This window comes from Tachypleus tridentatus, chromosome 7 (assembly GCF_004210375.1).
Source record: "Tachypleus tridentatus isolate NWPU-2018 chromosome 7, ASM421037v1, whole genome shotgun sequence".
NCBI classification, from domain to species: Eukaryota; Metazoa; Arthropoda; class Merostomata; order Xiphosura; family Limulidae; genus Tachypleus; species Tachypleus tridentatus.
This window is the reverse complement of record NC_134831.1, coordinates 661,862-687,554: the sequence shown is the minus strand read 5'-3', so window position 1 is coordinate 687,554 and position 25,693 is coordinate 661,862. Positions and strand designations below refer to the sequence as shown.

General features: G+C 36.1%; 1 protein-coding gene and 1 long non-coding RNA gene across 6 annotated transcripts in view; one reads left to right on the top strand and one right to left on the bottom strand.

Annotated features, from left to right (window-relative positions):
• LOC143254955 (uncharacterized) overlaps nucleotides 1–25,693 on the bottom strand; it is a 140,154-nt gene that overhangs the window by 53,396 nt on the left and 61,065 nt on the right. Inside the window, exon 1 of one of the 5 annotated variants that reach the window (XM_076509880.1) lies at nucleotides 12,910–13,134. The exons of the other annotated variants lie outside the window; for them this stretch is intronic. The gene's annotated coding sequence lies outside the window, so the exon portion shown is untranslated. Of the gene's footprint in view, nucleotides 1–12,909; nucleotides 13,135–25,693 lie in introns of those variants that run through there. 5 annotated transcript variants of the gene reach the window in all.
• LOC143254956 (uncharacterized) lies at nucleotides 17,561–21,946 on the top strand. The gene is made up of 2 exons (XR_013030381.1): nucleotides 17,561–18,252; nucleotides 19,011–21,946. It is a non-coding gene; the product is annotated as an uncharacterized LOC143254956 (long non-coding RNA).

Below are 25,693 nucleotides of genomic sequence, written 5' to 3'. Positions count from 1 at the left end.
ATACTGTCCGTTTGTGCCAGCACAAAGATATCTTTCGTATATCTTTGTTTTGTTCCCCACGGGGAATCAACTTTGGGTTTTACAGTTGTAAGTCATAAAGTACAGAGATTTGAGAATTTAATATACGCTAGCTATTCCTCTTGCTTAATATCCATACGTGTAATAACCAATTTGTAAAAAATCGGTTAAGAATGCCATTTTTAAACAGTACATATTTAAAATGTTTTGTTTCATATTTTTCAAACCGTGACAAGGAAATATAGAAGCAAGATAAAGAAAAATGTAGCTATCATTGGTCACGGTGTGTTTCGGTGAAAACATTAACACAAAACTTTAAATTTCTGTGTTCGATAACACACTTTACTTCGTGTTCTTGAACACCTGGAATTCTCCAGATCCTGAAACGAACAGAAATTGATATACCTACTTTCTTGGAATAGGTCAGATGTAATTTCCCATACGTATAAATTTTAATGTGATTCTGTGAAAAACAGGTCGTAAGTGTAACAAATTTAATCTGAAGCTCGTGCAAATCTCCTACAGATGACATTGCGAACCTAGAACTTAGATGTAATTTTTTATTTTTAATATATCATTTTCACGCACAACTCTACATGATCATTCCTAATCTTGAATTAATAACTATTGAACTTGCATACTTGCAACTCTAGAGTTGCCCTTGATCGAGTGGTAGGATTTGACACTCACTCTCATAACGCAACTATGGCTGCAAAATGACAAACCTCTTTTCTGTGGGAGAATAACAAGCACCAGGCCGCGCCCGATCCCGCCTGAACTGTAAAGGCAAGTAATAGTTTTTGGAAGGTTATGTTATTGATACGTTTGTAATTAACATCGATTTTTGTTTTATCTCGAAGAAAGGTTTTGTTTTCTCTAGATTAGTTCTATTATAAAATTCTGCTTATAGATGCTCTAAGTAGTTTATTTAACAAATCTATTAAATGTGTTGTCCAAAACAGACTGCGCAAATGTATTTACCCAAGAAAGCTGGCAACTGTATTGTTCATAATAATCTAGATGTATTTATTCAACAAACCTAGCGACTGTATTGTCCAGAATGTAATATGTGTGTGTTTGCGTTTGCTCAAAAAATCTGACAATTGTATTTTTAAGAATAGTGTAGATGTGTTTGTCTAATACATCTGGCAGTTGTATTTTTACCCAATAGAACCAACGGATGCATTAGAATATTGTATATATTCTATAACAAAGTTATCAGGTTTATTGTTTTATACTGTGTATATGTAACTAATCGAAGACAAACACGCGAGTTTCAGAATAATTATCAGAATTACAAGGTACTTTCTTTATCCACGACCTTCGGAGTATTCACCATTCAACAACAGTACTACACCACAGTTGATTTAAAGCGAAATTTCAACCACAAGATTAATGACGTCATTCTCATTATACTTTCTAATGTTTATGTACGGAGGATTACTTAATAAGCTATGCATCATTTTTATTAAAATAATGCTCATAAATATTTATATACTCCGTGCTTGACAGTCCAGTAGAGGGTGCCGCGAGCGTCTAACAGCATTAGATCAGTAATTTATCAAACTTAGATATGATCAGGTAAGGTTTAGTTACACGTACTGAAAGAGATCTAGCTATCCTATAAAAACACTGACATGGTCGAATCAAGTCTTTTATCTTAAAGCTTTTATCGCAACTTAAAAACACAAATAATTGTCTTCTACTAATGTAGTAATGCTACAAAGATTAAACTAGCTTATACATACTAGTGGGTGAAAAGTGTTATCAAACGACTTTCAAGGTTCGTGCCCCGTTGCCGTAAGAACGTGCTCCATACTTTGGGGTTGTAGATACGTCATATGAGTAGCAGTCAAGTTTCACTATTCGATCATTCAAGAGTGACCTAATAGTTAGTGGTAGGTGCTGTTTATTAACTGTTTTCTATCAGTTAAATATTACCAACAGCTATACGTAAGTAGAAATCATTTAGCCTTTTCTAAAAATCCTTAAGCAAACAGTGAATAATTTGCCATATTAGATAGTCCAGCCATAAACAAGTGAAGGTGTGCTAGAGTGCTTCTTGTCCTTTGTAACTGAATCTGTATTGAGAAGTAAGAAGAAAGGTTACGTTGATTAGTTTCTCGAGATTATGTCAGTACTTATTACTTTAATAAAACTGATTTCTCTCAACGTGATGAAAAGAGAGAGTTACGTGAATACAAAACTTTATCATGTTAAGGAAAATTAAGGTAGCAAATAAAGTGGACTTAAAACTTTACAGGGACCACTAATACGATAAAGAAGGTTGAAGGAAAGGTTTAGTAGTGACACACTGTGAAGTAAAGAGGGTTAAAGAGATACTTAACACGGACACGCTGTGAGGTAAAGAAGTTTGAAGGAAAGTTTTAGTAGTGACACACTGTGAAGTAAAGAAGTTTAGAATAATTATTTATCAAAACTGTACTGTAGATTCCAGTATTCAAGCTTCAATCAGACATTCAAGACGAGCAAGCTGGTGGATAATAAACTTCAACAAGGATACATTGGATTTGTATGGAGTAATAGGTTTTAACCAGAATATCTGGTGGGTGTTGAGGGTTGAGATGGGAGCACAAAGTTTTACACACATCATAATAAAATAGTCTAACAAGTTGAAATAAAAATTCAGTTTGTGAAACTCGGATGTTCTAGAAACAAGAGTAAAGATGGAAGACACTTTGAAAATGAGGAAAAATTATGAGTTTCACTCTTCCATAACTAGTTTAAAGTATATCTTTAGTGAGGAATATTTAGATAGACTTTTCTAAATGTTTGTTTTATTCAGTTCTTCCTAGAAGTTTTCTAGTTCTCTCAACTGTTCCTGTACTTGCCTTCTTCAGCTTTTGTTAGGCTTACAACGATTACTTATGTCTGAAGGTTTCATCTTAGGGGGCACCTGATGACAGCAGTTTTGGGTTTTCCAAGAGTGTTTCCAATCCAACAAGTGTCCCTTGTCTGACTTCTATATCTATTTTTTCCTCTTTAGTTCTTTCCCTCAGGCCCTCATGTATGACGGTGTAGCTAGTGGACGTCTAAGACGATCCTTTAACATTTGTTGATGAAAGCTTGAAGTTTGTCATGAAGGTTCTCTACATGTACGATGTTCTCTCCTCTTTTTTTTTTTAACCGAATGTCAAAAGGTCGTAAACGTACTAATAGTTTTACTCAAGGCTCATTAGCCACAGATTATCATTTGTATAGTCTTGTAATGAACAGTCTTGTATCCTGAGTAATAAGACTAGTTCAATGGGTAACATACTTATTCGCAAAAACTGGTACAAGGTTTTGTTGTTGGTTTTACGTTAATTGGAATAGTCGATGGTGTATGCAGTATTGGATCCTGCTATTCCGCAATTTTAACATTTGTATCTGTGTTTCGGGATTAATTCAGAATTACAGATGCTGTGGATGTTGTATGTGAAGATTCGCCTCTGTCCCAGAAACCAGTGAGGAGTCATTTCAACGGAACACAGAAGCCTACAATTATGTTAAGACTCACAAAATCATTGTGAATGAAGATTTTATTTGTTTACATCTGTACACGTGTTTCCTTTGTTGTTCCTGTTGCGGTTAGCTTTCTATAGTACATTTCCAGGATCTTCGTTCTTACAGATACTTTAAACTTACAGATGTTGGATATCAGTACATCCGAATGCTATAAATGTATTTAATTCTAAGAATATTGAATACCCAATACAACGTAAAACGTTTAGGAAAAAAGTTAAGTGAGACAGTTGAAGCTACAAAATAATTGCTTGAATATTATATTTTTATTGTATCATATATTTTGTATTACAGTGTGTCTTTAAGACATAAAATCGCGATTTCAAAACAAACTAATCTCTCGTTAGTTTGAAGTAGCGATTACAAATCGTCAAGGCCCGGCATCGCCAGGTGGTTAAGACGCTCGACTCGTAATCTGAGGGTCGCGAGTTCGAATCCCCGTAACACCAAACATTTTCGCCCTTTTAGCCGTGGAGGCGTTATAATGTGACGGTCAGTCCCACTATTCATCGATCAAATAGTAGCCTAAGAGTTGGCGGTGGATAGTGATGACTAGCTACCTTCCCTCTAATCTTACACTACTAAATTAGGTTCGGCTAGCGCCGATAGCTCTTGTATAGCTTTGCGCGAAGTTCAAAACAAACCAAATATAAAGCGTCGCGTTTTTCATACGTTCTTTTATAAATATTAGATGATTTTCAAACGATTTTCTTTATTTTTCTCAGGTAAATCGTTTGAAAAGCAGTTAATATTTATGAATCAAGACAACCAAATACAATAGAGGAATCAAACTTAGATATGATAGACTGAGAAAAATAATAGTTAATCAGTGGATAGTGTGATAGGAATAAACAGAGTGACAAATAGAGTTGCAGCAAGTACAGATATTTTCGGCTCTTTTATATTTTATTTAAGCTACGGCGCATGTCACTCTCGACAGGAGGTATGAATAACTAACTGACTGAATTTTTTCGAATAGATATCGTTTCTCTGCGGCATCAGATTGACCTCTCAATTAGCAAGTGATAGAACGACATGTCATTAGTAAGTTATAGTAGAGTGTAAAAAAAAGTTTGAAATAGATAATAGCCAAACACAGAACATCGTATGTGTAGAAAACTAGTGTATAATAAACGTCGTGAGTTTTTAAAATATAAAAGTGTTCTACCATTCAATTAAATGAATTGTTTTCGTTGACAAGTACTCTGTAATGCCAGCGGCTAAACCTAGCTCTGTGCAACAATCGGAATTTGTGAGAGTATGTTGAAATAAAAAGACAAGTAAACAGCACTAAAAGTTTTGGTCGAAAAATAAGTAAATTTATTTATTTTTAGCGGAATTTTCTTTTTACAAAACACGAGTACTGAAGACGCTATTTAAGGTTTTATGTTCTCTGCTATTATATTTGAAAGAGCTTGTTTGTTTGGTTTTTGAATTTCGCGCAAAGCTACACGAGAGCCATCTCTGCTAGCCGTCCCTAATTTAACAGTGTAAGACTAGAAGGAAGGCAGCTAATTATCACCACCCACCGCCAACTCTTAGGCTACTATTTTACAAACGAACAATGGGATTGGCAGTCACTTATAATGCTCTCACGGCTGAAGGGACAAGCATGTTTTGTTGTGACGAAGATTCGATCCAACGATCCTCAGATTGCGTCCTCACCACCTGGCCATGCCGGGCCTATTAAAAAGAGCATACTAAATAGTCCATTGTTTGTTTTTGTCTGTTACTTGTGTACTAATGAGTCTCGTTTTCTTGTATCTAACAGAAACAAATGTAGAAGATGGAACGTATTAAAAAGTAATATTGTGAAGTTAATACACGTCGCTGAAAACCATTTTATTAGCTAGAAAATTAAAGCTAAGCAGTATCGCATTGTAAAAAAATTATTTATTTGTTTGTTCAACAGCAAGGCAACTTAGGGTAACCTACCGTGTACATCGTGAGAAATCGAACCCTGGACCTTAGTGTTGTAAATCTGTAACCCATCGGGAATCGTAAAAGTATTATAGTCCTAAAAATCAGAAATGTGTAAAATTATGCAAGAAAGATTTCTACCCTAGTAAAAACCTATTTTTTGTATCGAAATACCATCTCTAGCACTGTAAGTCTTCAGATATACCATTTTGCCATTGGTGGTGAAAAATGTAATAAACCTTATAAAGTTTCATATTTTCAATATTCATGACTTGGAGAAAGAGATAGATAAAGAAAGACATATGAGTAGATGTGAAGAGATAGAAAAATAAATAGATACAGACAGATAGATAAATAGATAGGGAGAGTGAATGAAGACGTCTTGTACTGTTCCCACAGCATTAATACTTGTACCATGCATATGTTCATTACACGTACAGATATAATTTATTAATACTTTTTCGTGTGTATTTTCAGTTAGCTGTATTCTTGGTGGGAAGAATGGATTATTTATTGTACATCTGGAACGTTTTTACTTAGAAGTTCAACTGAAGTGCATCATGGGAATGAAAATCTATCTTTAAGTGAGACATTTTTTTTTATGATGCAGCAGTTTTTTAATTTCTCAAAAGGAACTGAAATTAACCCAAGTCCTGTCTAACTTAACTCTAATACCTTTCTTTACTAGGTTATCGTTATTAGACAAATTTCCAGAAGTATTAGATAACAGATAACATTTCTGAAGCCCTATTTAGACACTTGAAAAGGTGAATGAAACTATTGATGCTTTATAAAGATGTAAAATTAAAAAACTTGGCGACCAAAGCATGAGTTGGACTCAAGGCACAAAAAAGCATTCAAACGATAACACCATTTCAGAGTTGTTTTGTGTGTGTAAATTCGCACATTGGATTGCAGTACTTTTAAAACACGAAAAGTAAAAGCATAAATTTCTTACTTGGTTGCAAGAGATTTCTAATATCTGCTGGGCAATTGATCATCCTGCCCACTTTGCAGAGGTTATAAAAGTGACCAGAGGGCAGAACGATCAGATTCGACGCACCCAACCTCTTCAGTACCATACCATACACTACTTATACTACGCTAATACCTTGTAAACCATAAAATACTTAAGGATAACCAGTGTGATAATAGAACTCACAAACGTTTCTTTGAGCAAAAATATTTTCCAATATGAGGGTATCCTATATTTTATTGTTTCTAATTTCCTTCTTTCAGAAACGCAATCCTTAGGCCAATAATATTCCTATGTTTCATTGTTTCTAATTTCCTATCTTCAGAAACGCAATCCTTAGGCCAATAATATTCCTATGTTTTATTGTTTCTAATTTCCTATCTTCATAAACGCAATCCGTAGGCCAATAATATTCCTATGTTTCATTGTTTCTAATTTCATATCTTCAGAAACGCAATCCTTAGGCCAGAAGTATTCCTATGTTTCATTGTTTCTAATTTCCTATCTTCAGAAACGCAATCCTTAGGCCAGTAATATTCCTATGTTTCATTGTTTCTAATTTCCTATCTTCAGAAATGCAATCCTTAGGCCAGTAATATTTCTATGTTTTATTGTTTCTAATTTCCTATCTTCAGAAACTCAATTCTAGAACAGTAACGTTGTTGTATTCTATTGTTTCTAATTTCCTACTTTCAGAAACTCAATCCTTCGAACAGTAATTGTTCCTATATTTTATTGTTTGTAATTCTCTACCTTCAGAAATTCAATCCTTAAGACAGTAGTGTTCCTATGCTTTATTGTTTCTAAGTTCTTACCCTTATCAGAGCTTTATAATCTATACGTTACTGATGATATCAAGATCTTAGATGTTGCTGGCTGTGAAGAGGATTCTGCTGACTTACAAAAAGATATAGATCACTTAGTGAGTTGGACAAACAAATGGCAAATGGGTTTGAATTATAAAAATTGCAAGGTAATTTAATTATAAGTATAATTTGGATGGGAATACCTTTAAAAATGTCATGAAAAAAGAGGATATTAGTGCAGTGTTTGATCAGTCTCTTAAGCTGACCAAGCAGCGTGCTATTACTAGTAGCAGAACAAATAAGATTTTAAGTTATATCTACAGAAATACTGAATACAAGTCTGAAAGAGGTTATAATTTCTCTAGTATAAAAATGACTGGACACTATATGATTAATAAAAATTACAGAATTTAACTAAAACGAATGTGTCTGCACCTCCAAAATGCACCTTTTTTCATCAGTCTCGAAGTTATTATTTGATCCCCACATTTTTAGTACGTGTTTTTCTTATCGCAAAACCACATCGGGTTATCTGCTGTGTCCACCAAGGGAAATCGAACCCATGATTTTAGCGTTATAAATCCGAAGACTTACCGCTGTCCCAGCAGGAGACCACGTAAAAATTACACAGAAAAATGAAATGACATCGTGAATAATGAAAGTACGCGTGTACTCTTGAGCCTTTTGTATTGTATTCTAGGTTAGAAAGTAGACAACATAGTGTGGACATTCCCACACAAAATTTTAACTCTTTTGACTCTACAAAGGATACAAGACATTTGGTAGTAATTACACGTTTATTATTATTTGTGTTTTAGGGCCAAGTAGGCAATATATGTGTTAAAATACTGAGATAATACTTATTTATTAACATTTATTTACCACTTAAAACGTTTTCAACACTGACTATAACGTTAGCAACAGTAGACCTATTTGTACCCTAATGTAACTGTTAGTCCTACTATATAAACGTAGTTTAAGGATTAGCTGAAACACTACTTGGTAAATTGTATTTTGCTTTTGGTTATAACTCAGTTTCATAAAATTTGTAACTTATATTTTTTGCTGTTATATCCTCGAAGTTATCAAACAAATTAATAACTATAAAAAGCTAATAGAAAACAAACCTTTCTAATAAATCGACATGAATACTAAGCGTTCAACAAAAAACCATAGTTGGTCTAAGAACAATCAGGTAATCGTTTCGTTGCTAAGCGACTATGATTATGTATATTATTGAACATTACCAGAAAAGGAGCGTGAAAGCATTCTCTACAGAGAATATGTCTTTTATAATTACTGGTTGTATAAGTCACTGGTTCGACCACACTTGGAGTATCGTATTCAGTCCTGGATTCCTTACCTTAAGAATGACATTGAATCGTTGTAAAGGGTTCAAAGAAGGGTCTCTAGAATGGTGTCTGGGATGGAGGGTTTGTCATACGAGATGAGGTTAACATCTTGTGAAAAAGAATAGTTATAGGGAAGCCGGTTGAGGTTAAATGTATTGTTAAGTACCGATACATAGTGTTTTTGTCATACCTAATAGTGAAAATGGTAGGACTAGGGTACACAAATATAAATTTTGGCAGGGTAGAAATCATCTTTAGCTAAGATAGCTTTATTTTTCAACAGGGTAGTTAGCCTTTGGAACAGGTTGTCTTCGGATGTTTTAGAGACAGTAATTTTAAGTACATTTAAAACAAAGCTTGATAATTGTATGAACGGAAAGGGCTAGCTTATAGGTTTATTTATTTTAGTATAGAGGATGGGACAGCTTAAATAGACCAATAGGTCCCTTTTACCTGAACATTATATGTTATGTTACGGAAGATTTCGGACTTCCCCCACTCCCAAATCAATCGATCTATACCTCAAGGATTTGTTCAGATATGGTGGCGATACATTCGTAGTATGGTCACCTTTCTTAAAAGCATTCACATGGTTAATTAATGTACTTTTTAAGGTAGTAAACGCCAGTTGCGCACAACACATAGAAGACATTCTATTAAGAATCCTAGACATTACAAATACCTGAACGACATATTACATGCATAACGGACTAAACGGGCATTTCAAAAGGCTTTCTGGTTAAGGTATAACCATCCCTAGTTTGGAATTGCGGATAAAAGGAAAGGAAACCATATGAAAATATATTCTGCACTATGACCAAATAGTGAGACAGGCTGTCAATTTGTAACGCAACTACAGCTAAAAGTGCAAAGCATATTTTGTAATTCCTCATGTCGAACCCAAGACTCTCAAACAGCATCGGGACACGCTAGAGCTCAAGGAAAAAAAAGAATCGGATATGTTCACTTTTCTGTTTGTATATTTTGGTAGAAAGGTACATTACAATTTATCTACTGCTGTGGTTGAACCAAGAATTCTAGCGTATAAGTCTTTAAACTTATTTCTGAGCCAATAGGTATTTACTGTGATGCCTAAATTGTGACAACAAAGGCCAGTGTATATACGATCAACTACGTGGTGTCAGATGGCATCCATTGAGTACGTCAACACAGAATGTACATAAAGATGCAAAACCAGCTTTTAATTCTTCCGTTTCATGATCACTTGTAGACAAACCATTATCAACTTTTGTAACAGTTATCTTTTTAGTTTATTTTACTTTCACAATAATCAAGTTTAAATGCATTGTTAAAAAAGTCTACGATAAATCTTATGTGTTCTAGTGAAGACTCACTACTGATTGGTCAATTTGAAACTACTTTTCAGCCATATATATTATAACGTGGTTTGGTTGTTGCTAAGTCAAAACTACACAGTGGGCTCTCTGTGCTCTGCCCTATCAACGGTATCGAAACATGATTTTTAGCGTCGTAAGCCAGCAGACTTACAGTCAAGCCACTGGAGGAGGGGCATACAATGTAAACGGAAAACAGAACAGTAAATATGTTCTAACTGGTTGTAGAATTTATATTTTGATATGTGTAAATTATTTATGTTAGTTACCCGATAGAATATTAGAATTTGGTCTTCTATTTCGCCGGATGTCAGGGAGTTAACAGGCGTTACACGAGACAACATACCACCCAGTTAGATAATTATGACAAGGTCGCTGGTATCAGAAAGTAGGCCACCTAAAGTAAGAAATATCCTGGAATGAAAAATAATATTTTAGAGTACTACTTTATAGTTTTATACGTTAAAAAGTTGCATCAGTGATTCGACCCAACGTCCCACTAACATATATATGATTGGCTACCAGCTTCTGTTTAGAAAGAGAAACTCATTGATTCTTGTATCGACTTATCGATGTTCCACATTAACTACATTCAAACTACTACACGTACATCCAATATTACAAAAACACCCATTTCTCGTTCTGCTTGAGCGATGTAACACACACACTATACGTATGTATCACGTGCTAAAAAAACAACAAAACACGCTGAGTCTATAATTTCATTCAAACTTTTGGATATATATAAAAAACAACGAACTTCAAAACACTGTGAAAATAATATTAATGTTTCATTGGATGTATAGCTTCTGCCAAAAACACAAAGACTGATTAACAGAAGTGGAGCTACCAAAACTGGAGAAGTGAGGAAATGAGGACGGTGAGGATTTGAAGACCAGCCATGAAAGAAACAGATCATTTATTGTCCAGGGAATGAAAGTCCCTTAGGCCACTCTAAATTCTGAAGGCAAACAAATGTACCTTTTGTTTCAGTTTCACTGAAATAGGATTTGTCATAAAGTGAATTTTGTCTCTGGAACTACATGTAAATATTTAAGTTTGACATTTCATTGAAGATTTTAATCAGATTTTAATAACATTATGTAACAAAATTTTTACTTTTTCTTGTTCATGAGTAGAAAGTGTTATTTCCCAATTGCTTATGCCTAAAGTAAATGGAAAAGACCTATTTTTCTCTTGAAACTTTGCTTTTGTGATTTGGATAGTTAAATTTTCAAATTTATCCATTTTCCAGAGCATTCCAGGTAGATTCAGTGCTGATTAGCTGATAGAGAATTTTCAAGAACTTTCTAGAATGTTGTAGAGATTACGAGAATTTTTCAAGAACCTTTTTAGAATTTTCTAGAACTTTCCATAGTAATATATATACAGGGACTCACCACTCACCACTTCAGTTTAGTTCTAGCTGCTTAAGTGAACACATAGACCTATCTGATTTTATCAGAGATGGCATCAAGAAGCTGCAAGCATTCTCCAGACGCATTCTGCTATGTATGTGGCCAATTTATCAATACAAGAGCGAAAAAGTACTCTGTGACAGTATCTGCTAAAATGTGTGAAGCCTACAAGGCATATTTCAATATGTCTGTCGGGGATCAAGACAAACCCTGGGCACCTCATTTTATTTGCAAGCACTGCAAAAAAAACTCTAGAAGGTAAGACGGACATTTTTTGCTTGCTTGAATAGTAAGATTTTATATTATATAAATTTTAGACCTTTTAAATATCTTTTAATTTATTTTTTAAATTTCAAATTGTATAGAAAAATATTTTGCATGAACCTCTTACACATTAATTGGAGATAAAATAAATTTATTCTTCATAATAACAATTTTATTTTGCTCTTTTGCTGGATGGTACAGAGGGGAAAGGAGAGCCATGAAAAACGTTATTCCAATAATTTGGTGTGAACCCACTGACCACTCAAGCAATTGCTACTTCTGCATGGTGGACCCTTTCAAACGTCGGGCTGACAAGAATGCATCTGCTATCATGTATCTGGACATTCCATCATTCATCGTCCCAGTCACAGTGCCCTGAGCTCCTTGTATCCACTCCGCCAAAAAGAAAGCAGCAATCCTCAGAAGAGGAGGTAAACGCTGAAGATCCAGATTACAATATCAGAGGTGCAACTGGTGAGAGAAACCCATACTGCCCCAACCAAAGAGACCTCTATGACTTGATCAGAGATCTTGGTCTAACAAAGTCGAATACCGAGCTTTTGACATCTAGGATCAAGGAGTGAGATTTGTTAGATGAAAGTGTGCAAGTCGCAAGGCAGAAGAGACATCACCGACATTTTTCAGTGGTTCAGTGCTTCTTTGGCAATCACAAGGCCGAAAATTATGTGGACCTAGTTGAGGCTTTGGTGAAGTACTATGGCAAAATGGGCTGCAGGATGTCTCTGAAAGTCCATATCTTTGACACGCTGATCTTGATAAATTCAAGGAGAACATGGGAGCATACTTAGAGGAGCAAGGCGAGCGCTTCCACCAAGATATATTGGACTTTGAACGCCGCTACGAAGGAGCGTACAACGAAAACATGATGGGAGACTATATTATAACGTGATACGTGAAAGTGATTTACATTACAGTCGCAAATCTCGAAAAACTACTCACTTCTAAACATTTTTGTATAACCTTAGTATAAATACATGTAAATCTTGATTCACATGTTGTTTTATTCAGACCTTATGTAAATGAAAATGTGCAAGTTTGCCCGTTTTTATATAGAAAATAGGTTAATTTTTAAATTTCACTATCCAGGTCACAATAGCATAGTTTGAAGGGAATAATGGCCATTCTCTGTATTTTTACAACACAAGCAATTAAGAAACAACATATACTATCCAGGAACAAATTTTCTTTTTGCATAGTGTGATTAATAATAAACCAATAAAATAAATAATTAGTTAAATTATCAAAACAGCCTACCTTCGTGTGATAATAACAATCAGTGTACATATCCTTATAAATTCCACATAAAAATTTACTTTGATTGTTGGTGAGATTTCCGACATTTTGTTAATTCGGCCTAAATTAATCATCCAGTTTTCAATGTCCTGCAAAAAAATATTATCGTCTGCAAAGTTCTGCTTCCTAAGAGGGCTGCTGCACATGCGCGACCTTTCGCATGAATGGTAATAGCCTTGATAACCGAGCAACGGTCATGCGATCTGTTGGCGGATTTTGAAAATAACAGTTCAAATGTTTCATTGTACGTGGCGTACTCTCAGCCAATTAGCGAAGAATTCAAACCAGGGATATAATCATGTTATTTCATACATTAGTTGCATGTGCCAAAAGTAGAGAATAACGTAATAGTTTACTTACAACAGGTAGATACAACTGGCAAACAACGGCCAAGTTTATTTAAAACGTTTAAGCTACATCTGTCAAAAGTGCAGCATAACAACCAAATTTACATAAAACCGTCAAAACCTACGTAAATACTAAGGAAACAACTGACTTGATACATTTATATATATGTATATACGGATCTCCATATAATTTTTTTGACATCAAATTACAGAACTCTACTAACGTCCTTCTTGAAATGTACTTAGTGATGAGGGGACTACAAATATTGATTTTATCAAAAGAATGAGGGTCGCGGGTTCGAATCACGGTCGCACCAAACATGCTCGCCCTTTCAGCTGTGGGGTGTTATAATGTTACGGTCAATCCCACTATTCGTTGGTAAAAGAGTAGCCCAAGAGTTGGCGGTGGGTGGTGATAACTAGCTGCCTTCCCTCTAGTTTTACACTGCTAAATTAGGGACGGCTAGCATAGATAGCCCTCGAGTAGCTTTGCCCAAAATTGGATTGGCCCCCAGTAATAAGCTATCACTGCATATCATGAATGTTACATAGCAAAACACACATACAATGGTTTTCACAGCGGTAGTAGGTATTCATACCCAAAATGAATTAATCTCTGTAAGAAAAAAATAGCATTTATTTCCATTCCCTTTCTAGCTCCTCAAAGTATATTCTATATAACAATCAGACGTGCTAAAAAAGAATAATCAGTGACTATGTTAGAAAGGCTTTCTTCTAAAACAACGTAGACTAGAGACCTCGGTGACAATGTTAGGACGGTTTTCTAATAAAACAACGTAGACTAGAGACCTCGGTGACAATGTTAGGACGGTTTTCTAATAAAACAACGTAGACTAGAGACCTCGGTGACAATGTTAGGATGGTTTTCTAATAAAACAATGTAGACTAGAGACCTCGGTGACAATGTTAGGACGGTTTTCTAATAAAACAACGTAGACAAGAGACCTCGGTGACAATGTTAGGACGGTTTTCTTCTAAAACAACGTAGACTAGAGACCTCGGTGACAATGTTAGGACGGTTTTCTTCTAAAACAACGTAGACTAGAGACATCGGTGACAATGTTAGGACGGTTTTCTTCTAAAACAACGTAGACTAGAGACCTCGGTGACAATGTTAGGATGGTTTTCTAATAAAACAACGTAGACTAGAGACCTCGGTGACAATGTTAGGACGGTTTTCTAATAAAACAACGTAGACTAGAGACCTCGGTGACAATGTTACGATGGTTTTCTTCTAAAACAACGTAGACTAAAGACATCGGTGACAATGTTAGGACGGTTTTCTTCTAAAACAACGTAGACTAAAGACCTCGGTGACAATGTTAGGATGGTTTTCTTATAAAACAACGTAGACTAGAGACCTCGGTGACAATGTTAGGACGGTTTTCTTCTAAAACAACGTAGACTAGAGACCTCGGTGACAATGTTAGTATAGTTTTCTAATAAAACAACGTAGACTAGAGACCTCGGTGACAATGTTAGGACGGTTTTCTAATAAAACAACGTAGACTAGAGACCTCGGTGACAATGTTAGGACGGTTTTCTTCTAAAACAACGTAGACTAGAGACCTCGGTGACAATGTTAGGATGGTTTTCTTCTAAAACAACGTAGACTAGAGACCTCGGTGACAATGTTAGGATGGTTTTCTAATAAAACAACGTAGACTAGAGACCTCGGTGACAATGTTAGGACGGTTTTCTTCTAAAACAACGTAGACTAGAGACCTCGGTGACAATGTTAGGACGGTTTTCTAATAAAACAACGTAGACTAGAGACCTCGGTGACAATGTTAGGATGGTTTTCTTCTAAAACAACGTAGACTAGAGACCTCGGTGACAATGTTAGGATGGTTTTCTAATAAAACAACGTAGACTAGAGACCTCGGTGACAATGATAGGATGGTTTTCTTCTAAAACAACGTAGACTAGAGACCTCGGTGACAATGTTAGGATGGTTTTCTAGTAAAACAACGTAGACTAGAGACACAATGTTACGATGGTTTTCTTCTAAAACAATGTAGACTAGAGACCTCGGTGACAATGTTAGGACGGTTTTCTAATAAAAACAACGTAGACTAGAGACCTCGGTGACAATGTTAGGATGGTTTTCTAATAAAACAACGTGGACTAGAGACCTCGGTGACAATGTTAGGATGGTTTTCTTCTAAAACAACGTAGACTAGAGACCTCAGTGACAATGTTATGATGGTTTTCTAATAAAACAACGTAGACTAGAGACCTCGGTGACAATGTTACGATGGTTTTCTTCTAAAACAACGGAGACTAGAGACCTCGGTGACAATGTTAGGATGGTTTTCTTCTAAAACAACGTAGACTAGAGACCTCGGTGACAATGTTAGGATGGTTTTCTAATAAAACAACGTAGACTAGAGACCTCGGTGATAATGTTAGGATGGTTTTCTTCTAAACCAACGTAGACTAGAGACCTCGGTGACAATGTTAGGATTGTTTTCTAGTAAAACAACGTAGACTAGAGACACAATGTTACGATGGTTTTCTTCTAAAACAACGTAGACTAGAGACCTCGGTGACAATGTTATGATGATTTTCTTCTAAAACAACGTAGACTAGAGACACAATGTTACGATGGTTTTCTTCTAAAACAACGTAGACTAGAGACCTCGGTGACAATGTTATGATGATTTTCTTCTAAAACAACGTAGACTAGAGACATCGGTGACAATGTTAGGACGGTTTTCTAATAAAGCAACGTAGACTAGAGACCTCGGTGACAATGTTAGGACGGTTTTCTTCTAAAACAACGTAGACGAGAGACCTCGGTGACAATGTTAGGATGGTTTTCTAATAAAACAATGTAGACTAGAGACCTCGGTGACAATGTTACGATGGTTTTCTAATAAAACAACGTAGACTAGAGACCTCGGTGACAATGTTAGGATGGTTTTCTTCTAAAACAACGTAGACTAGAGACCTCGGTGACAATGTTAGGATGGTTTTCTAATAAAACAACGTAGACTAGAGACCTCGGTGACAATGTTAGGATGGTTTTCTTCTAAAACAACGTAGACTAGAGACCTCGGTGACAATGTTAGGATGGTTTTCTAATAAAACAACGTAGACTAGAGACCTCGGTGACAATGATAGGATGGTTTTCTTCTAAAACAACGTAGACTAGAGACCTCGGTGACAATGTTAGGATGGTTTTCTAGTAAAACAACGTAGACTAGAGACACAATGTTACGATGGTTTTCTTCTAAAACAATGTAGACTAGAGACCTCGGTGACAATGTTAGGACGGTTTTCTAATAAAAACAACGTAGACTAGAGACCTCGGTGACAATGTTAGGATGGTTTTCTAATAAAACAACGTGGACTAGAGACCTCGGTGACAATGTTAGGATGGTTTTCTTCTAAAACAACGTAGACTAGAGACCTCAGTGACAATGTTATGATGGTTTTCTAATAAAACAACGTAGACTAGAGACCTCGGTGACAATGTTACGATGGTTTTCTTCTAAAACAACGGAGACTAGAGACCTCGGTGACAATGTTAGGATGGTTTTCTTCTAAAACAACGTAGACTAGAGACCTCGGTGACAATGTTAGGATGGTTTTCTAATAAAACAACGTAGACTAGAGACCTCGGTGATAATGTTAGGATGGTTTTCTTCTAAAACAACGTAGACTAGAGACCTCGGTGACAATGTTAGGATTGTTTTCTAGTAAAACAACGTAGACTAGAGACACAATGTTACGATGGTTTTCTTCTAAAACAACGTAGACTAGAGACCTCGGTGACAATGTTATGATGATTTTCTTCTAAAACAACGTAGACTAGAGACACAATGTTACGATGGTTTTCTTCTAAAACAACGTAGACTAGAGACCTCGGTGACAATGTTATGATGATTTTCTTCTAAAACAACGTAGACTAGAGACACAATGTTACGATGGTTTTCTTCTAAAACAACGTAGACTAGAGACCTCGGTGACAATGTTATGATGATTTTCTTCTAAAACAACGTAGACTAGAGACCTCGGTGACAATGTTAGGACGGTTTTCTAATAAAGCAACGTAGACTAGAGACCTCGGTGACAATGTTAGGACGGTTTTCTTCTAAAACAACGTAGACGAGAGACCTCGGTGACAATGTTAGGATGGTTTTCTAATAAAACAATGTAGACTAGAGACCTCGGTGACAATGTTACGATGGTTTTCTAATAAAACAACGTAGACTAGAGACCTCGGTGACAATGTTAGGATGGTTTTCTTCTAAAACAACGTAGACTAGAGACCTCGGTGACAATGTTAGGATGGTTTTCTAATAAAACAACGTAGACTAGAGACCTCGGTGACAATGTTAGGATGGTTTTCTAATAAAACAACGTAGACTAGAGACCTCGGAGACAATGTTAGGATGGTTTTCTAATAAAACAACGTAGACTAGAGACCTCGGAGACAATGTTAGGATGGTTTTCTAATAAAACAACGTAGGCTAGAGACCTCGGTGACAATGTTAGGATGGTTTTCTAATAAAACAACGTAGGCTAGAAACCTCGGTGACAATGTTAGGGTGGCTTTTTGCTTATCTCCAAAAGAAGTTTCCGAGAACGTTCATTGACTAACGTAGCGTTATAATTAGTATCAGAGAAACACGGGATAAAACTACCAACATAACAAACTGGAGAATGAATACCTATCTTTAGGTCTTAACGTGAACTGTAAATAACTCAGCCCACATGATATGCCAAATCCTATTAAAAATAGAAACAACCACGCTTACTATTTCAGTTCCTCGTAGCTTGGGCCTTGCTCAGAATATGGATATGGAAAGCGTATATATATAACCAAAGTACTGTGTGTTATGATTATTCTTGGCCTTTCATACTTATTAAAGAAGTGGCATGAACGACAGCTTCGAGTCCATATTTGGTAAGAGGTGTCGTAGTGGAGGTAAGTAGAAATATGAATAGACAGAAATGTTTCAAAGGTGCCCTATTTACAACTGTTTCAAAATGAGGAATCATCCGACATCAAGGTTGATAAAACGAATACTTAAAAATTTAAGAATATGAATTTGGCTTTTAAAAAAAATCGGTGCGGGTTCAGGATTTGTGGAAATTCATTTCTAGGGATACATTTAAAGAAGAGAGAAATAACAGTTGGCACTAGCACATGTTAAATAATCGGCGGATGTGTGTTTGTTGCCCTCATGGATAATGGCGGGTCTGTGGCCCATCAAACATGTAGTTGTTTTTAGGTTAAGTCTGGTGCCAGCAACAGTTTTTAAAATATTACGTACCTTTAAACCTTGTTTTAACTTAGTTTATTTCTGTAATAAATAAAAACTAAAACCATTAATTGCTTATAATATTACTTTGAATATTTGAACGTCAATATTTCTTTATTTGCAACATGTCTGAATGTAATTTTAATCATTTTTTGCGTTTAAGCTGTAAGTTTTATGCTAACGAAACGCATATGCTCACTGCTTTAAAATGTCTACTTATAATGGCAGACATGAAAAAAAATGTTTGTATTCATATTTTTACAACGAGTTAAAATATTTATTTGAATATGAAGTAGGTTATTCGATATAAATTAACTTAGTTGCATAATATATTTCAGTTTAAATTTGAATCTTGTGACCAATCATAAACAGCTAAAGCAATACGAAGAAGTTCAATAAGTTTGTAACTCCTTTTTTTCAGGGTTCTACATCAGTGGTTAACTCGGGTGCTATACCATGAAATATTGGTCGTAATTTTCTAGAGCATTTTAAAGAATAACAGTGGAAAGCATCAGGATTTCGATCCGTCAACTGAGTTCGTTTATGATTTGCATGACAAGTCTCTGGAGCATTGGGAGATAGATATAGGAAAGTTGAACAAACGTAGTGATTCAGAGAAAGTACGATAGAAAGAAAGAGCGCGACAGCAAACCACGTTTTGAGCGAGAGAAAAGAAAAGAAGGACAAGTAAACCTGGGATTGTAGTAATTTATCCACTGAAGGACCAAGAAGTATTAACACTTGGCAGCAGAGATAAGGAAACAAATTCCGAGATAAGAGAGTTTCCATTGAATTGAAACGTGCACGAGAAATCGACAACAGACTGTGTAGACAGCTACTAAAGAACCTACTTGATGAAACCAAACACTTAGATTAAGATAGAAAGAGGTGATCATTTCATGGTAAATATAAAGCTACTGACAATGTTTAATCAACAATGCCAATGTATTACAAACCTTGGAATTTTAGATTGTTTGTAAACATCTTAATAATAAAATAAATTATCCCAAACAACGTTACCGTCAAACTGGTTGGAATGGAGAGAACTATTAAGTATTCTAGAATTACTTTTAACTTTTCAAATTTCACATATTCATTTCACCAGTTCTCAGTCAAATTCTCGTAGGTAACATTAATTTTTAATAATTGCGTTTATTCGTTGTCCAGAATTATAAAGTTGTTAGTTAATTACAGTTTAGTATTAATCTATCAGGCCCCGGCATGGCCTGGTGGGTTAAGGCGTTCAACTCGTAATCTGAGGGTCGCAGGATCGAATCCCCGTCTCACCAAACATGCTCGCCCTTTCAGACGGGGGGCGTTATGATGTTACGGTAAATCCCACTATTCGTTGGTAAAAGAGTAGCTTAAGAGTTGGCGGTGGGTGTTCATAACTAGCTGTCTTCCCTCTAGTCTTACACTGCTAAATTAGGGACGGCTAGTGCAGATAGCCCTCGTGTATCTTTGCGCGAAATGAAAACAAACAAATATTAATCTCTTAAACTCAAGTCGAAACGCAGTTAGAGTAGTAATGTTCAACACGGAGTTAAGACACATCCAACTCTACACGATTTCTTTATATTATCAGTAGTTTAAAAGTACTTTTGTAGGTGGTTCCTCTTCTAACGAGATCGGGTTGACCCTGTGGTAGATCTCTTTATTTGGGAGGTAGTCGAGGTGGGTTCGAATCTGTGCATTACCATAATATTTTCCTGCACTTTTATTGTAGGAGTGTTATAAGAGTGACAATCATTTTCGTAGAGTAGGTGGTGGTTGATAGGACGCTTCTGATCTTAAGTTCAAACATATGGCCTTTGTAGTTTTTCCATGAAAATCCAGCATATTCTTAAAACTTCTTTTGTTAATATTGACGCAAACTGTGTATGCAAATGGTTCTACGAATGATGAAAAGCGGGGTGGCAGTCATGAGTCAAGTAATCAATTATAAATAATATTAAAACTACGAAAGTGAGTGTGTAGTGAGTGCACTAAATCAATACGATAATTAACTGAGCCACTACAAAATTCGTTAAAAAACATTTATTTGATAGAACACTGTACACATGCTTAACTGTTGATAATACAGTACTTCTAACCATAAACTTATAACTCCTTGAAAAGTTGCATGTTATTTTTCAGCTCAAAATTTAACTGATGTCATAGCTATTTTCACGATAAAGTAATTATTATCGAGGAGTCATTTTGAAGGGGTTTCTTTATTAAATGTTTGAATATATTTTTGTTTCCTTCTTTGTAGTTAAGCACATATCTATACAGTGGGTTATCTATGCATGGTCAGGTGGTTGGGGTACTCGACTCGCAGTCTGAGGATTGTGGGTTCGTATCTCTGCCTCATCAAATATTTTTGTTCTTTCGGTCGTGGGGGCGTTATAAATAAATGGACAATCCTACTATTCGTTGGTAAAAAGAGTAGTCCAAGGTGGCGATGACTAGCTGCCTTCCCTCTAGTCTTTCATTACTAAATTAGGGATAACTAGTGCAGATAGCTCTCGTGTAATTTGGGGCAAAATTAAAAGCAAACCAATCTATGTTGTTCTCACCTCGGATATCTCAACCTAGTTATAAGCCTTCAAGCTTGCCACTGGGAAATCTTGAATATATAAAGTGAAAAAAGACTTGAATATTTTTTGTCTAAGGAAATGAATTAAATATAATATTTTTATTTTAATACCTATGTTTGTTTCAGTTTATTTTGTATTAAGAAATGCATATAACGTATAGCGTTAAATATGAGTTGCGATGTTCCCGCTTATTCTCTAAATTTGTAGATGATTCTCGTGTGTGAGAATCAATACAATACCATGTGTGTAAGTAAAATACTGTTGTCAAATGAACTTTCGAAAACCTCACCTAAAGTTTATAAATCGGTGCGCCAGGAGACAGTTTGTATATTATTATTGTTGATTTGCTACAGTTAGTACACTATAACTCCCGGAAGCCATAACTGTGAGATATGCTTATCAATCGGGAAACTACAGATATTTGGCCAGGAACGAAACGATTTCGAATTTACAAACGGATCAACTGTAATAAATTAACTTTGAATGTTAGTATTTCTACGAGGACATTAGATATCTTCATCGGAGAAAATTCAACTTGTAAACGGCGTGAGGCTAGTCATTATACGAAGTGTAGTAATATCAAATCAGAATTTATTCGTTTATCATGAACCGTCGATAAAATACTCAGTTCCAGACCAGATAAAAGACTCAGTATTGTTTGTAAACTTGTAAGACTTTTGTATTTAAATCATTATCCATAATAACTATTTCTAATAACTGTTGTCATAAATTGTATTATTGTTTGTATATTAAAATATATATATCTTGAGAAAGGAAATTGTGTGTATCAATCTTGTTGGCAAATATTATAAACTGATACATATCGACATTCAAGTAACTTGTAAAGTTAAATTTAAATTTCCGGCTTTTTGAAATCGTAATACATGACATAATGAATTGGAAACTCGTCCGAAATAAATCATAATTCGTAACACTAAGAAACCAATTATTTGGTATTTAACCCCAAATCTTCATTATGGGTATAAAAAACAAAAAATATTTGTGAAGTCTATCGCTTTGTTTCCACTCTATAATGATGTTTTATATAAAAGTACCTTCAAGATATTATCAATGTTTAATATACTTGCCTTCACAGGCGTTTGTTTGGTTTCTTTTGAATTTCGCGCAAAGCTAATCGAGGGATATCTGCGCTGGCCGTCCCTAATTTAGCAGTGTAAGACGAGAGGGAAGGCAGCTAGTCATCACCATCCACCGCCAACTTTTGGGCTACTCTTTTACCAACGAATAGTGGGATTGACCGTCACATTATTACGCCCCCACGACTGAAAGGGCGAACATGTTTGACGTGACAGGGATTCGAACTCGCGACCCTCGGATTACGAGTCGAGTGCCTTAATCACCTGGCCATACAGGGCCACTCCTCAGACGAAGACAAATCTCGTTCTCAAAGCGCCGCCATGTGTTAGATAAGAGAAACTTTCTAACTCTCACATGCAGGGAATTTTGAAATATGTCGAATAAAATTCCATCAAAGTATCCTAATAATTCAGAAGTTTTATATCTGTAAAGTAATAACATGTTGTTTTTTTGCGAGACAGTCCGTGGGATAAGACTTTTAATTGTAACAGAAAGACCTGTCGCGTGACTTTGAATGGAGACCTGTGATGTTGAACAACCTATAGGTTTGTTTACCAAAGCTGCATAAGCTTGAATAACATTGAAAGTAGAATATCTCAGTTCAGTTCATCTTCTAAAGAATGTTTAAAGTATCGAAGTAGTAAATTTAAGGTATATAAATATTCTCTTAGACCAGCCAGTTATTAAAGCAGTAATTTATGCTGTTTCCATGAGTATACAGCAACTCATCTGTCGGTTGTCAGGTTGCTGCTCAATCACGTACACCGCACGCCTCATTTCCCGCTTCTAGACACAAGATCATGCATCTTGAAGTTTTTGACACTATGTACGCGCGAACTTCTACTGAGTACATTTAGGAAAACTCTTATCAGTCTTAAGATAGAACGCACTACACACTTTACGTATTTTAAAAGTTGGTTTCAAGTTACACAACACCACACATTTAGGATACATACACGTCATGATAGTTTACGACAAATTTTCATCTTTGAGCTTTGGTATTCCTAATTAGTACTATATATATCTTTATACATAAGTGAATTCTAGTTTTAATAAAAGTCGCACTTTGAATGAAACGCATTGGTGTATTAAAAAGTGTTCTGTTAAATGTACTAATTTTGAACTGTTGAATGAATATTATTAATGTATTAGAAACCACACTTGACAGACAGGTGTAAGTGTTCTAATTTTGAACCGTTGAATGAACAGCTCTGGTATAGTAAAATCACACTAGATGACTTGAAAATGCACAAATTTTAAGCCGTTAAGTCAGTGGTTCTTAACCTGGGTTCAATCGAACCCCAGGGGTTCGGTGAGTCAGTCTCAGGAGTTCAGCGGAGGTCAAGACACACACACGCTGTGTGTGTGTCTGTTCCATTCACCCAACTCGTATGATTCGTGACGTCATGCTCCATTTTGGCCATCATTGGCTGCGGCTGACACGTCACATAACTTGGCCTTAATATCTGTGCTGCAGGGAACTTCGTGCGCTTAGCAGTTGACTTGTGACTGTAGTAATCGTGCGTCATTCATGATTTTATTTCTAATCTTTCAATCCCTTCATACTAACTATGTCGAGCAACAACAGAAAATGGTCTGACTAATACGTATAATATGGATTCACGTGTATAACGGAACATGATGGGAGTCAGCGTCCTCAATGCATGAGTTGCAATGCCAAGTTGAGCAATTCCAGTCTAGCACCGGCAAAACTAAGAGAACACTTCCTAAAGCTGCATGAAGATGGGAAATATAAGAACACAACGCTTGCTGAATTCAAGGTAAAGAGAGCTAAGTTCAATGAAATGGCTACTTTGCCTGTTCTCGGCTTTGTACCCATCGATAAACCGATCCTCACAGCATCGTAAGAAGTTGCGTACTTGATCGCAAAGCAGGGCAAACCACACACCATTGGTGAAGCACTCGTAAAACCAGCTGCGTTGAAGATGGCGAATATCATGCTGGGAAAAGCTGCTGAAAATAAGTTATCCCAAATTCCTCTTTCAAATGACACCATCAGCAGCAGAATAGATGACATGGGCGATGACATCTTGGCTTAAGTAGTTGCAGATCTGATTCTAAGCCCAGCAAAATTCAGCCTTCAACTCGACGAGACCACCGACGTTTCCAATCTAAGCCAGCTTGTATTCGTGCGCTATGTGAAGAACGACGAGATAAAAGAAGATTTTTTATTTTGTAAGCCTCTTACAACAACAACTAAGGCAGCCAACGTGAAGAAACTTGTGGATGACTTCTTCAGAGACACAAATCTTTCGTGGAATATGATTTCCGCAGTTTGTTCGGACGGAGCTCTAGTCATGCTGGAACGAAACTCTGGTTTTGGTGGGCTGGTGAAAGACGATGCACCATACTTCATTGTGTTCTGCACAGGCATGCGTTATCAACAAAAACCTTGTCTTCAAAACTGGCAAGTGTATTAAAAATTGTAGTGGAATGTGTGAACTTTGTGCGAAATAGTGCCCTGAAGCACCGATTTTTCAAATAGCTGTGTAATGAAATGGGCTCTGAATTTGAGGTACTTCTGTACCATTCTAACGTTTGGTGGTTATCCCGAGGAAAGGTGCTGAATCGTGTTTTTGCCATGCGTGTGGAATTAGTCCTGTTTTTGCGAGAGCACCAACATTGTCATGCAGATTGCGTCGAAAAATCTGAGTTCATTCTCATTTTGTCGTACATGGCCGATATCTTCAATGCTCTCAATCATCTGAATCAACAGATGCAGGGCGGTGGAGTTAACATCATCAAAGCGGAAGAAAACCCGAAGGCTTTTTTTCAAAAAAAGCTACCGTCATGGAAACGACGAACAGAGAATGATAACTTCGCAAACTTTCCCCTGCTGGACGACTGAGTAAGTAAGATATAAGATGTGTCTGAAATCGGAGACATTTCTGTACCCGAGGAACTGAAGCAAGCAATTGCCATGCACTTACATGAGTTCACAAAGTCTCTTGACAGATACTTCCCCACCAGAGAGTCATATCCAGCATGGGTGAGACAGCCGTTCACGTTTAGTGTTGCGACAGCAGATGTCAATGATGAATACTTCGACGAAATTATTGAACTTCAGCAGAGCCAGGTTCAACAGCAACTTTTCAAAACAAGAACACTCTCAACGTTTTGGTGTCACCAAATCGTAGCGTACCCTCTTATTGCTAAGAAACCCTTGAGATACTCATACCGTTTGTTACAACGTATCTTTGCGAGCAATCTTTTTCGAGGATGGAAGACATAAAAACGAAGAAAAGGAACAGACTTTGTTGCGAAAATGATATGAGAGTGGCACTTGCCAAGGTGAAGCCGCGTATTTCTGAACTTGTCTCTGAAAAGCAACAGCAAAAGTCACATTGATTTGCAGTAAATATTCATTGAGTTATGTCTTTGTTTTTGTGTGAAATTCATGTTTTGT